We start from the raw sequence: 13,477 nt of genomic DNA, 5'->3' as shown, positions 1-13,477 counted from the left end.
CACTAAAGGTCAGCCATGTGAACAGTATGTGATTGAGCCCCAATAAAAACTCTAGACACCAAAGGCTTGACTGAGATTTCTTGGTTGGCAATACTTTGTGTGTATTGTCACACATGGTGACTGGGAGTAGGTGATGCTGTCCATGACTCGCTGGGGATAGAATGCTGGAAGATCTGTGTGTGGACCCTTACTTGACTCTACTCTATGTGCCTCTGCCCTTAGCTGATTTTAACTTGTATCCCACTCTTGAGTTCCATAAGTAAGTCTAGCAAATTATCAAACCTAAGGGTGGTTATGGGTACCCCCAAATTTTTAGACAGCTGGTCTGAAGTGAGGATGGTTCTGGGACTACCAAACTTGTGTCTGATGTCTGAAGTGAGAATGGTCTTGAAAGAACTCTTCTCTCAAACTATACAATTGATAAAACTCATGATAAAGGCTGAAGAAGTTAGTTATGTAGGGCATTGTCGGCAAGCCTAGAGAGTTTGGACATGATACTATAGACAATTAAGTTCCTGAACAAGAAAATAAGATAAGCAAAGTATAGTTTCATCTCAGAATAGTGCAAAAGACAGTGGCAAGGAGGCTAATTAAGGTACCATTTCTTCTTTTTTTTTTAAATCCAGAGGTAGAAAGATAAAGGTTTGGTGCAGGACTGAGGCTACATGAAGGAAAGGTTGTATAAAAACTAATATTTCTTGAGAGCATATGCCACACCTGGTATCTTAAGTATTCTGTGTGCTTCCTTTTTTCTTTTTCTTTTTCTTTCTTTCTTTTTTTTTTGCCTTTATAAAGAGTTCACGATCCTGCTTTATTTTCATTTAATCACATATTTTAAAACATACTTACAAACACATTCACAAAATATCCAAACAACAGGAATTAAAAAGTCATAAAACAAAGGGCTTACAGGCTGAAAGAATATCCTAGGCTTCAGAACAAAACAATACCAATCAACTACTGAAAATTTCTTCAATCAAAACACAAAGATGTTTTGTTTTTAATGGATTAGGAACAAGAGCTAAGCTTACTGCATGGCCTGGCTTCTCTCCATATGCTTTTTTTTCCTCTTTTTTTCTCTTTCTTTTTTTTTTTCTTTGTGTGTGTGTAGGGGGAGGAGCATAAACACAGTCCCCCACAATCACAAATTACACAGTTGAGTTTCCCACATTTGTGGAAATTGCAGGGTTCAGCACATCTGGAGTGCAATGGATAGGCCTTGCCCTGAGAAAACCACCTTCGTGACCATGGTATTTCCCCTGCCAGGTAAGTATTCCATATACTTTTAATTCTCAAAACAATCTAATAATGATTGTCCTCATTTAACAGATGAAAAAATTGAAGCACAGAGAGATTAGTTAATTTGCTCAAAATCCCCCATCAGGCAAATGACAGAGCTGAGATTTGAACCCAGCTGGAATCTGACTGCAGAGCCTGACTCATAACCATTCTATGGACCTCTGGCTCATAGAAGACACTGTGGCAAAATAGTGTTTAATACTGTTGGCAACAGTATTTGCTGGCCAACCAACATAAGAGAAGAAAGTCAAGATGAAAAAAGGACAACTTCATGGTTAGCACATTCATAAAGGGAAAGATGTGGATGCCTCTACAGCTCAATTCTTCTGTTTCAATCTGAACAAAAAGGACATGAACCCAGGAGATCTGAGCCATAGGCCCAAATCCGCCACTAACCAGGGGACCTTCATTAACTCATTTAACTTTTATAGGCCTCAGATCCTCCATTGCAGAAAATCCCTGAATTCTATACAGGCCATGAGAAACAGCATAGTGAGCAGCCGACAGCATGAGCTCTTGAATCACACAGTTTTTAGTATTGGCTCTGAATGTACTAGCTATGTGACCTTGGCCAACTAACTGAGCCTCAGCATTCTCATGTGGGAAATGGGAATTATAATATCTAGGTCATAGAGATGTTGTAAGAATACTTACTATAATGAAACGATCCATGTGCAGCCCTTTGTACAATGCCTGGCATATGGCCAAGCATTTGCTACCTGGAGGTTATATTATTAGTATTCCACCTCTAGCATGCTTACTAGTAAATAATGTAAAACTCATTAGCCCTGAAACCACCATTTCAAATAATTCCACTGGCCAAACTCAAAGGTGAGTAACTAATTAGTCAATACTTATTAATAAATATATAAAAGAAACTAATATTTTAAGCTATTCTTACACAGATGTACATTTTGTGTTCTTCCATGTCTTATCATTGTTTGGTGCTATGGTAATATTATATATATGATAGACGTACAGTTACACACTGACATCTAACCAAATTGTGCAACAACAATAAAAAAGACAATTTTATAGGATGAAGATTCAGCATCACATGAGACCTTGACCAAAACACAGATGAATCAGCACTTCTTTAAACATAATAAAACAGAGGCTAGATGCCAAAGTCCTTTTTTATTATCAACTGCAAGCAAAATTTACTTACTACTTAGCTAAAAGGTTATTTCAATTTTTTTTCCTTCAACAGTGACCATCAGGGATAGAGTTATAAGCTTGCCCACATGTCTATATGATGAGCTTGCCCTTGGTAAATGAAGGAAAATCCTTTAAATCTGGGGATTATTGAAAATCAGCATCCCTGCTTCCTAATCTCTAGTTCCCTATATCTCCGCCATTAATAGATCAGTTAAAAATCCTCATCGTTTGCTGGGAGCATGTTTGGATCTAAACACCTCTGCATTGATTCTGAATTAGGAGCATGTTTGGATCTAAACACCTCTGCATTGATTCTGAATTAGAAGCCCAAGGAAGAAAAGTCCAACCAGAGATAAAATGAAATGCAAAGTAAATGTGATTTAATCACATGGTCCTGTATGATAGCAACTTAATATCAAATGCAGTGTTTCCCAGTAATGGAAGGAAACACAAGGAATTGTGTGAACACAACAGTTTCATCAGCATTAACATATATTTTAGTAATGAATGAAAAGAAAAGGAATTGTGTGATTTGCAGTGAAGCATATAGTAACCTGTGTTGAGTGACAGGTTGAGCAATGAGGGTGAAATGGTCATTCCCTCTTCAACATGGTGACTAGTCCCAGTCCTTCCTTCTACAGGCATGTGCCGCTGACGACAGGGGTACAATGTCTCCGTAGGCAATTTCGTTTAGTGTGAACATCACAGAGTGCACTTACACAAACCTAGACAGTATAGCCCACTATTTGGTATAAAAGATAAAGAGTGGCACACCTGTATAAGGCATGTACCATGAATGGAGCCTGCAGGGTGGGAAGTTGCTCCGATGAGTCAGCGAGTGGGTGGTGAGTGAATGTGAAGGCCCAGGACACTGCTGTTCCCTACTGTAGACTTCATAAATACTGTACCCTTAGGCTAAATTTATAAAAATATTTTTTCTTTATTTAATACTAAATTAACCTTCACTTACTTTAACTTCCCAACTTTGTTTTTATAAACTTTTCAATTGTTTTCTAATAACACAACTCAAAACACATTGTATAGCTGTACAAAAACATGTTTGTTTGTCTTTTACATACTTATTCTATAAATTTCTTTCTATTCAAAAATTTTTAAGTAAACACTAAGTATTTTTAAGTATAAACTAAGACACAAACACACACAATACCCTAGGCCTACACAAGGTCAGGAGCATCAACATCACTGCCTTCCACCTCCATACCTTGTCTCACTAAATAGTCTTCAGAGGCAGTAACAAGCATGTGCTGTCATCCCCTACAACAATGCCGCCATCTGGAATATCTCCTGAAGGACCTGCCTCAGGCTCTTCTCAAGAAGGTGTCACTCTTTTCAGAAATATGTCCATTAAAAAAAAAAGAATGAAAGAAAGACATATGTCCATAGTGGTTTGCTTGGTTGGTTGTGTGTTTTTTTTCATCCCAGATTTGCTTATAAGCAGATAATATATCATGAGCATTCCTCTCTTTTAATGAAAACCTTTCAATGTTAGGGTTTGTTGGTCAAATAAATTTGTAAATATGATATATATTATATGTTTGCTCTCTTATAGTTTGCATTGTGTGTGGAAGACAGGCTGTAAACTGGCGAAGTTATTATAGCCTAAGGCTTAGTTTTAAAACTAAGCGTTTGCCCACACCCTTGACTGTTATATGATGTAGGGTGGTACACTCTTATAAGGAATCCCATTATGCCTCAGATAAGTGACTTTGTATCAGAGACTTCCTTGTTTGTATATTGAATTAAAGGTTTTGATTTCTACACTATAAAGTGGGGCAGACCGGGAGCTTGCTCTCTCTCAGTTCCTGAGATTAGCATTAGAGCAGAGAGCAGAGAAAGGTCACGTGGAGGAGAGGAGAGAGGCAGCCAAGATGACAGAGTGATAAAGGAGAAGCCAGTTAGTGCAGAGATTGTGCAGATAGAAGGAGATGGGGAACAGAGGTGAATAAGGCTGGTGAGCTAGAAACCTTTGATTCTGGGAAACTCAGATAAGTCAGTAGGTTTGTGAGCACTGAATGAGTGGGTTTTGGAGCCCAGTGTGTGTTTTTACTTGCCCACTGGGTGCAAGCTAGGATTAAAGATGATGGCCCACCAGTTCTTGGCTCCATTGTTTCATTACGGTCTGTCTGAATCTAATGCGAACATGCATGGGCCAGGCAGCTGTGATGATGACCGTGGATACTGGCTTTACAGGGTTCATGTCTTCAAACTTTTTAAGGAGTTTATTAAGTTTAAGTAATTATGCAAAAGTTTCCGCTAAACTCTTTACTGTGAATTTTCTTGAGGGCTCTTCTCTTTTTTCCTGCAGTTTCCTTTTTCTCTTGCCTCCTCTTCAGCTATGCATTTCTGTTCCAGTTCCAACAACTCATTAGTCAGTTCCTCAGCAACCACCTCTAGGAGCTCATCAATGTCATCCTCATCCCCTCCCTGGTTAAAGTTGTGTGCTATCTCAACCACAGCCTCATCGATTCTTGTAGCCTCCTCATCTTTGGCAAACCATGAGCTACAACAATCAATAGGCGATAGGATTTTTTGGCTCCATTAAAATCGTATAGGACCACCATCACATATGCAGTCTGTCACTGTGCAGCCTAACGTCACTATGCAGCACATGCTGCATTTATCACTAGACTGTAAACTCCCAAAGGGTAGAGATCGGGTCTGTCACATTCAGCCTTACAATTTTCAGAGCTCCAATGTTAACACAGTACTTGGTACATACTAGATTTTCAATAATTATGCATTGAATAGATGAATTACAAATATTTTCTAAATATTTTTTGTCTGATGGCTAATGAAACATTTAATTGTTCCCTTCTCAATTTGTAAAATTAAAATTAAACTTAGAATTTAAGTGATTATTGATATCATTTTACCTAATTACAGTTCCATGTTTGCTACCTCATCTTTTAAGATTCACCTCCTTCTCTCACTGGCAGAGGGGAAAGGGAAAATACCAATGTGAAATAACAGGAGGATCAGAGGTCATTGAGCTAAGTGCTTGAGAGTCTGGCCACAAAAATGAAGGTACAAAGCCAGCCTGTTTTCATTTTTATTGAATAAAGATGGTTCTCAAACCAAATCAATAAACATTTTCTGGGTGCCCATGTTGGTCAAATAAGTTTTTAAATATGATATATGTTTGCTCACTTATAGTTTGCATTGGGTGTAGGGACAGACTATAAGCAGACAGAGAGGTTATAGCCTAAGGCAGGGGTCCCCAAACTTTTTACACAGGGGGCCAGTTCACTGTCTCTCAGACCGTTGGAGGGCCGGACTATAAAAAAAACTATGAACAAATCCCTATGCACACTGCACGTATCTTATTTTAAAGTAAAAAAACAAAACAGGAACAAATACAATACTTAAAATAAAGAACAAGTAAATTTAAATCAACAAACTGACCAGTATTTCAATGGGAACTATGCTCCTCTCACTGACCACCAATGAAAGAGGTGTCCCTTCCGGAAGTGCAGCGGGGCCGGATAAATGGCCTCAGGGGGCTGCATGCGGCCCGCGGGCCGTAGTTTGGGGACCCCTGGCCTAAGGCTTAGTTTTAAGACTAAGCTTTTCCCTACACCCTTGACTGATTGCATGATGTGGGGTGGTGCACTCTCATGAGGAATCCCATTATGCCTCAGATAAGTGACTTTGTATCAGAGACTTCCTTGTTTGTATATTGGATTAAGGGTTTTGATTTCTATACTATAAAGTGGGGCAGACCGGGAGCTTGCTCTCTCTTGGTTTCTGAGATTAACATTAGAGAGGAGAACAGAGTTAGGCCACGTGGAGGAGAGGAGAGGCAGCCAAGATGGAGGAATGCTGAAGAAGCCAGTTTGTGCAGAGTTTGTGCAGATAGAAGGAGATGGGGAACAGAGGTGAATAAGGCTAGTGAGCTAGAAACCTTTGATTCTAGGAAACTCAGGTAAGTCAGTAGCTTTGTGAGCACTGAATGAGTGGGTTTTGGAGCCCAGTGTGTATTTTTACTTGCCCGCCGGGTGCAAGCTAGGATTAAAGGTAATGGACCACCAGTTTTTGGCTCCATTGTTTCATTACTGACTGTTCGAATCAAATGCGAACCTGCATGTGAATGGCCATGATGGTGGCTCCTGGCCATACAGCCCACTATGAAAAAAGCCATAGGCTCAATGGAGGCTACAAAGAAGATTTGCTTCCTAGGAGCTTATGACTTAGGAAAATTAGAAAGTTTATATAATTATTTGCTTCCATTAATCCCCAGCTTTTTAATATTACTCTATGCTTACGGGACTGCACAGTCATCATTTACTGCTCACACAAATCTCCAGTCATCTCCACATGATAGATATTTAATGATCTATCATTTCATCAGTGGTAGTGTGCAGGTTGTTCAGGAAGTCCACACGGCGTGCTGGCACTGGAAAGCTGAGTGAAGCCCACGATGTCACTGGAAAGGGGCAGTGAGGGAGAAAAAAGTTAAATCAGGCAAAATAATTGGCAATGGTACCTCCTTACTCAGCACAATTTGTTGAAGCTCTCACAATTCTGAGCCAGGGAGACCTAAAAGTGATGGAGACTTAATTGCTTTAGAAAATATTTTTACACGTTTGACCTGTTTGGTTGGAGTGTTTGTTTTTTTGGTTTGTTTGGTCTGAGGTTTGAGATTTTGGGGGTTTGTTTTTGTTTTTCGCTTAGCTTTGTTTTAGACTGTGTTGGTATGTTCGAAGCTAGGGCAGCTTGTTGGATGAGAATTTCATCCCCTAACATCTGCACTCGCCCTGTTTCTGTCCATCAAGCGAGTGGGTTTATATAACAAGAGATTTACATAGATTGAAATGGCTGTGCAAAGCTCATTTAGAGAAGTCACAAGTCAAGGTTAATTTGCTTGCCAGTTATGCTCATTCCTACCTACATTCCAGATCTTTTACTTCTTAGATTCCTAGTTGGAAAAAACCTTCTGCCTTCCCGCCTTCCCAATCCCCTCCCCACCCGCCCTGGGAGACAGTCACCCTCAGTGATAGGGCAGGGCTCTAAGCTGTTCTACCCTCTACCCTCACTTTACCCATCTGTGAAACAGGAAAGGCCCCTTGACCCCTAGTTAGGACTGACTGCCTGCTGCAAACTGCTCTTGTGCAAATCCATTTAGAATGTTTCAATCACACAATTTAGAACTCTAATTTATGGGTTTTACTCTGAACTTTCAAAACTTGCCCTAAGGCAAGATGACTTCAGATCTGCCCCATTGCCTGATGTGGCCATTGTACCCTTTTTCGTGGAAGGGAAGAACTACATGGCCTATTTACTTCAGTTTTGAAACGTTCCCTGAAATGAAGAAGTATACCTTCCTGAAGCAATTTCCTGTGTCTTTGCTAAACTAGATGAATTTTAGCTCTAAGAAACTGATTTAAGTTAAAAAGAAAGAAAGAAAGAAAGAAAGAAAGAAAGAAAGAAAGAAAGAAAGAAAGAAAGAAAGAAAGAAAGAAAGAGAGAAAGAAATGGGGGTGGAGGAACTTAACAAAATCACACCAAAGCCTCCTATTAGCGGCGTGCCTAATGGTAAACTTTCTGCCACTTTACTCAAAGATCTGCCTGCATTTCCTTCTTTTACAGGTAGTATTTACGCTCCATCTACTAGCAGTCATGCACAAATTGTGTAATACTATAGATTGCTCCATTTCTCTGATTTTTTGTGTTGAAATTGTAACTACAGTTATGTTAATTTACTTGAAAAAGATGGATGCACTCAAGTAACTCTGAGCTTGGCAAAATTGGCCTTGTCTTAAGGGCACCAACAACTTCTTTGGGTAACATTCTGTAAAGCCAGTAGCCAGGGCCACCATCACAGCGGCCGCCTGGCCCATGCAGGTTCGCATAGGATTCGGACAGTCGGTAAAGAAACAACGGAGCCAAAAACTGATGGGCCAACATCTTTAATCCCAGCTTGCACCCGGCGGGCAAGTAAAAACACACACTGGGCTCCAAAACCCACTCACATTCAGTACTCACAAAGCTACTGACTTATCCGAGTTTCCTAGAATCAAAGGTTTCTAGCTCACCAGACTTATTCACCTCTGTTCCCCTCTCCTTCCTTCTCCCTGCACAAACTGGCCTCTCACTCAGCACTCCACCATCTTGGCTGCTTCTCCTGGCCTCCTCCACGTGACCTCCTTCTGCTCTCCTCTCTGCTCTCTCCTCTGATATTAATCTCAGGAACCAAGAGAGCAAGCTCCTGTTCTGCCCCCATTTTATAGTGTAGATTCATAACCCTTAATCCAATATACAAAACAGGGAAGTCTCTAATACAAAGTCACTTCTCTGAGGCATGATTGGATTGTACCACCCCACATCAAAAAGGGTGGGAAAGGCTTAGTCCTAAAACCAAGCCCCAGGCTACAACGATCCTGCCTGCCCACAGCCCGCTTCCAACACACATTAATAGCACCTGGGCAACGGCCTCCACGTGGGCAGCGTCATCTTTAACAAAGTGAGCATAATACATTTTATCTGCCCAACACATTCCTTTTTTTTCAGGTATGAATTCAAACAGAAAAGGACACATGGAGCCCAATCTTCATGTGTGTATCATCATTTGTCACCATTGACACTCTCAATTGTTCTGTCCTCCATACACAGTAGTAGGGTATTGTTTGTATTACTTACCTGGCCATAATGGATATGCACCAAGCCAAGCACCAACCCCAGCTCCCCTGGGACCAGTGTTGTGATGGGGTCATGAGTGTGTCAGGGCTGTAGAGTTTATTGGAGGAATGGAATATCTACTTGTAAGCGCATTCCTGGGGGACTGAACTCACCTAGTACTCTGGTCATTGAAATTGATGCCTTCCTGTAAAGCCAGTAGCCATGGCCACCATCACAGCCGCCTAGCCAATGCAGGTTCGCATTAGATTCAGACAGTCGGTAATGGAACAATGGAGCGAAGAACTGGTGGGCCATTAGCTTTAATCCTAGCTTGCACCTGGCAGGCAAGAAATACACACAGTGGGAAAACACTTCCCTTTCCATTCAGGGCTCCCAAAGCCACTGACTCATCCGAGTTTCCTAGAATCAAAGTTTCTAGCTCATCAGCCTTATTCACCTCTGTTCCCCATCTCCTTCTCTCTGCACAATCTCTGCACAAACTGGCTTCTCCTTCAGCACTCTGCCATCTTGGCTGCTTCTCCTCTCCTCCACATGGCCTTTCTCTGCTCTCCTCCAGTATGGGCTCCTCTGCCCCATTTTATAGTGTAGAAATCAAAACCTTTAATCCAATATACAAACAAGGAAGTCTCTGATACAAAGTCACTTATCTGAGGCATAATGGGATTCCTCATGAGAGTGCACCACCCCACCATGCAACAGTCAAGGGTGTGGGGAAAAGCTTAGTCTTAAAACTAAGCCTTAAGCTATAAGGACCCTACCTGCTTACAACATGCCCCCCACACCTCAATGCAAACTATAAGCGAGCAAACATATATATCGTATTTACAAACTTATTTGACCGACACTTCCCTAACTCAAGACACCCTTATGGGAACCAGGACTTGTCATGGGTGAGTTAAGCAGGCCCAGCTGCTACCTTACAGGGATTTGCAATTTAGTTGGTGTGAGTAGCCAGCACTGTTAGTTCAGACAGCTCTGGGGCTTTGAACTTTGGGGGATAGGGTATATGGGTCCTTTTGTTCCCAAGAGCAGGCTATTATCTTCTTCATGGGAGTCTTTTTCTTAAACTCAAATTGGTGCATGAACAATTTTACCCTGCCTCTTCTAGTCTTAGAGCTTATAAATCTGAAGTTATTTGAACCTTTAGACTGTTGGAAGAAGCAAACTAAGATCTCCATTCTGGCTACAGGGTAAAACAATCAGAGTGATTTACTGGCACATTTAGTGCACATTTCACTTGCAGGAAGCTTGGGACTCCCCTGGAGAGGTAAAGGATGAATATTTATTGCAATCTAATAATAGTGGGAAAATTGAATTTTATATATTTTTTTAAGTGAAAGAAACAGAGTGATATTTTTGTATTTCCCTCAGGAATTTCTGTCTCAACAGACCACTTGTGATATACATATTCATAACCTACCCTGATAATGTGCTAAGTGCTTATAAATGCAACCTGATCTGGCTATATTGTTTTTTCTTCTATTCGTTGTTAATGGAAGAAAACAAAATGTCTTCAGGCCTCCTACGAATATTTACAGAGTACTTACCATACCTCAGGCACTGGACTAAGCACTGGAGACACAAAAATGAACAAAATTCAGTTCACACAGATATAACACACAATCTTACTAGGTAAATAAAAGTGTTCATAATTAATCACATACATATGCTAGTTGAATATAAAAACTTGGCTTCCTATGGCCGGGAAAGGGTTATAGGAAGTATTGACATGTCTCAGCCCAAGTTGGGATTATTTCAGATAGATTTGGAAAGTTACTCATCCCACCAAAAGGAAGAAAGTAATTCCTCTAAGTCTATCAAACAAGACAGGCAAGGACTCCAAAGGCAGATAAAAATAAGCCACTCACACTACCTTGATTCTTCATTTTGAGTCCTCTTTGAGAACATGGATAAAAACATGGTCCCTCTCCTAAGAAATGCACGTACAACCTTGCATACAGTTTTGTTTGTTTGTTTTATAAATAAATTTTTATTTTAATGGGGTGACATCAATAAATCAGGGTACATATATTCAAGAAAACATGTCCAGGTTATCTTGTCATTCAATTCTGTTGCATACCCATCACCCAAAGAGAGATTGTCCTCCGTCACCTTCTATCTAGTTTTCTTTGTACCCTACCCCACCCCCTGCCCCTCTCCCTCCTTCCCTCCCCCGCCCCCATAACTACCACACTCTTGTCCATGACTCTTAGTCTCGTTTTTATGTCCCACCAATGTATGGAATCCTGCAGTTCTTGTTTTTTCTGATATACTTATTTCACTCCATATAATGTTATCAAGGTCCCACCATTTTGTTGTAAGTGATCTGATGTCATCATTTCTTATGGCTGAATAGTATACCATGGTGTATATGTGCCACCTCTTCTTTATCTAGTCTTCTATTTTTTTTTTACAATGGTTAAAGCCTTTAAGCAAACTCTTGGACAATACAGCAAGAATCTATAAAAGAGTAGTGTCCTTAACATGTTCACCAAGTCTAAATTGGCCCCAACACCATGCCAAATCCCTGAAAAATGCAGCCCAACACCAGTTTAGTCTGTTAGGAGCTGTCACAAGGAGCAGGAGTCCAGGAAAAGTCCACATCCAGGAAAAGTCCGCATGGCACTGGAATTGTTGTCACAATTCTATACTTTGCAGCTCATGTCCAAGTCCCAATGACCACTGCTTCTAGCTGGTAATGATTCAGGTAGACTGGAAAAGCCATCTGCAGCATGTGTGGATATGGAGCTTCTGTTCTCCTCTGCCTGGAGAGATGAGACCAGGTTGCTTTTCCCTGGAGCTCTGTGACTGTGGCTTGGTAAAGAGAACCTTGGGATACACTAAGCTGGGTGGCAAAGGTAGATTCATAATAGAAGTTGGCAAAAGGGGGAAAGAGAGCTCTAAATTAGGAGTAGGTCCCAGCCTGAAATATGAGTGGGGCATTGAGGTAGGAGGAATAAAGGAAACACTATATATTAAACAAAGCAGCAGAAAATAGGACCTTGCATACAGTTTTAAGGATTCATAACCTACCCAAAGCCCATAACTACACTGTCTAGGGCACCAAATTTATATAAACAGACAACATAGCCAACAATAATATTCTAGTAATTGTCAATATTTAGAGGCAAAAGAGTACTTAAGGGAAGTTAATCAGAGAAGACACATTGATGGAAACTGACATCATCAAAACTGAGTTGACTTGTCAGGGCTGGTCATTCAGAGCAGCTCTCTAAATCATCAGTCACCACTGGTTGATAACTATTGCAAACGCAACAAAATGGAGAAACTGTATTCACCAAACTCTTCTAGAAGGGCTTACCATATATGATTAAAACTATGATTGAATACTTAGATAACCCACTTGAAAAGGAGAGTAATAGCTCTAAAGGATATGCTCTAAAATAAAAGTTCCCTGACTGCCTCTAAGCAAGGCAAGTCAGATTAACTATAGGGTTATTTTGTGTGTGTGTGTGTGTGTGTGTGTGTGTGTGTGTGTGTGTTTTGCTGAGTAGAGTTTGTATGTTTGGGGCCAAAGCGGAACTGTTTGGTGTGGGGATGGGGCTGGAACCTGGGAAGCTTCTCTACCTTCAAACCTAGGCAATCAGCGCTTCACCCCTCCTCTCCACCATCACCATCACTACTGTAATCAGTATTATAATTAACAATATCCTCACTAATACTTATTTTGCTCCAGGCATGGATCTAAACACTATACATGGACTAACTCACAACCATCATGTAGATATTATGATCCCCATTTTACAGATGACAAAGAGTAAAAGAGCTAAGATTTAAACACAGTGAGTCTAAATCTAGAGTCTGCTTTCTTAGTGACAATGTGATTCTGAAAACATTCATTAAGATCGTGTTGAAAGAACAGAAAAATCTCAATCTGTACAAGATGCCCCACGTACCTTGTCTTAGACCTTCCTTGAACCAGAGAAGATAGAAGACAAAAGAGCATAGTGTCAAAAAAAAAAAAAAAAAAAAAAAAAGAGCATAGTGTCCTAGAAGCCAAGGACAGAAAAGGAAAGAGTAATCAACTTCTCAAATGTTTTAGAGACATCAACTAGGGAGAAGACTGAAAAGGAACCTTTGGTATAAGTCATGGCCTTGGTGAGGGCAATTCTTATTGAATGATGAGAGTGGGAGCCATGCTGCAATGGGATGAGGAATGAAAGAGAAGTAGAAAGGAATCATTGAGGATATGCTACTTTTTCAATATGGTCTTTAGCTAAGAGGACAGAAAATAAGTTTACTTCAGGATAAGAAAGTTCGAATTAAACCATTCCCTCAATTTCTGACCCTTACCCCCAATTTCCACTGTCCCTCCCCTAACCCCACCTCATCCTTTTGTAGA

At 40.5% G+C, this 13,477-nt stretch overlaps 1 non-coding gene across 1 annotated transcript; it reads right to left on the bottom strand.

Annotated features, from left to right (window-relative positions):
- Positions 1 to 1,110: 1,110 nt before the first annotated feature.
- LOC136396242 (U1 spliceosomal RNA) lies at positions 1,111 to 1,274 on the bottom strand. Its single transcript, XR_010749634.1, has one exon. It is a non-coding gene; the product is annotated as a U1 spliceosomal RNA (small nuclear RNA).
- Positions 1,275 to 13,477: the final 12,203 nt, after the last annotated feature.

This window comes from Saccopteryx leptura, chromosome 2 (genome assembly GCF_036850995.1).
Source record: "Saccopteryx leptura isolate mSacLep1 chromosome 2, mSacLep1_pri_phased_curated, whole genome shotgun sequence".
NCBI classification, from domain to species: domain Eukaryota; kingdom Metazoa; phylum Chordata; class Mammalia; order Chiroptera; family Emballonuridae; genus Saccopteryx; species Saccopteryx leptura.
Note: the sequence above shows the minus strand (reverse complement) of the source record. Positions and strands in the feature narration are given on the sequence as shown.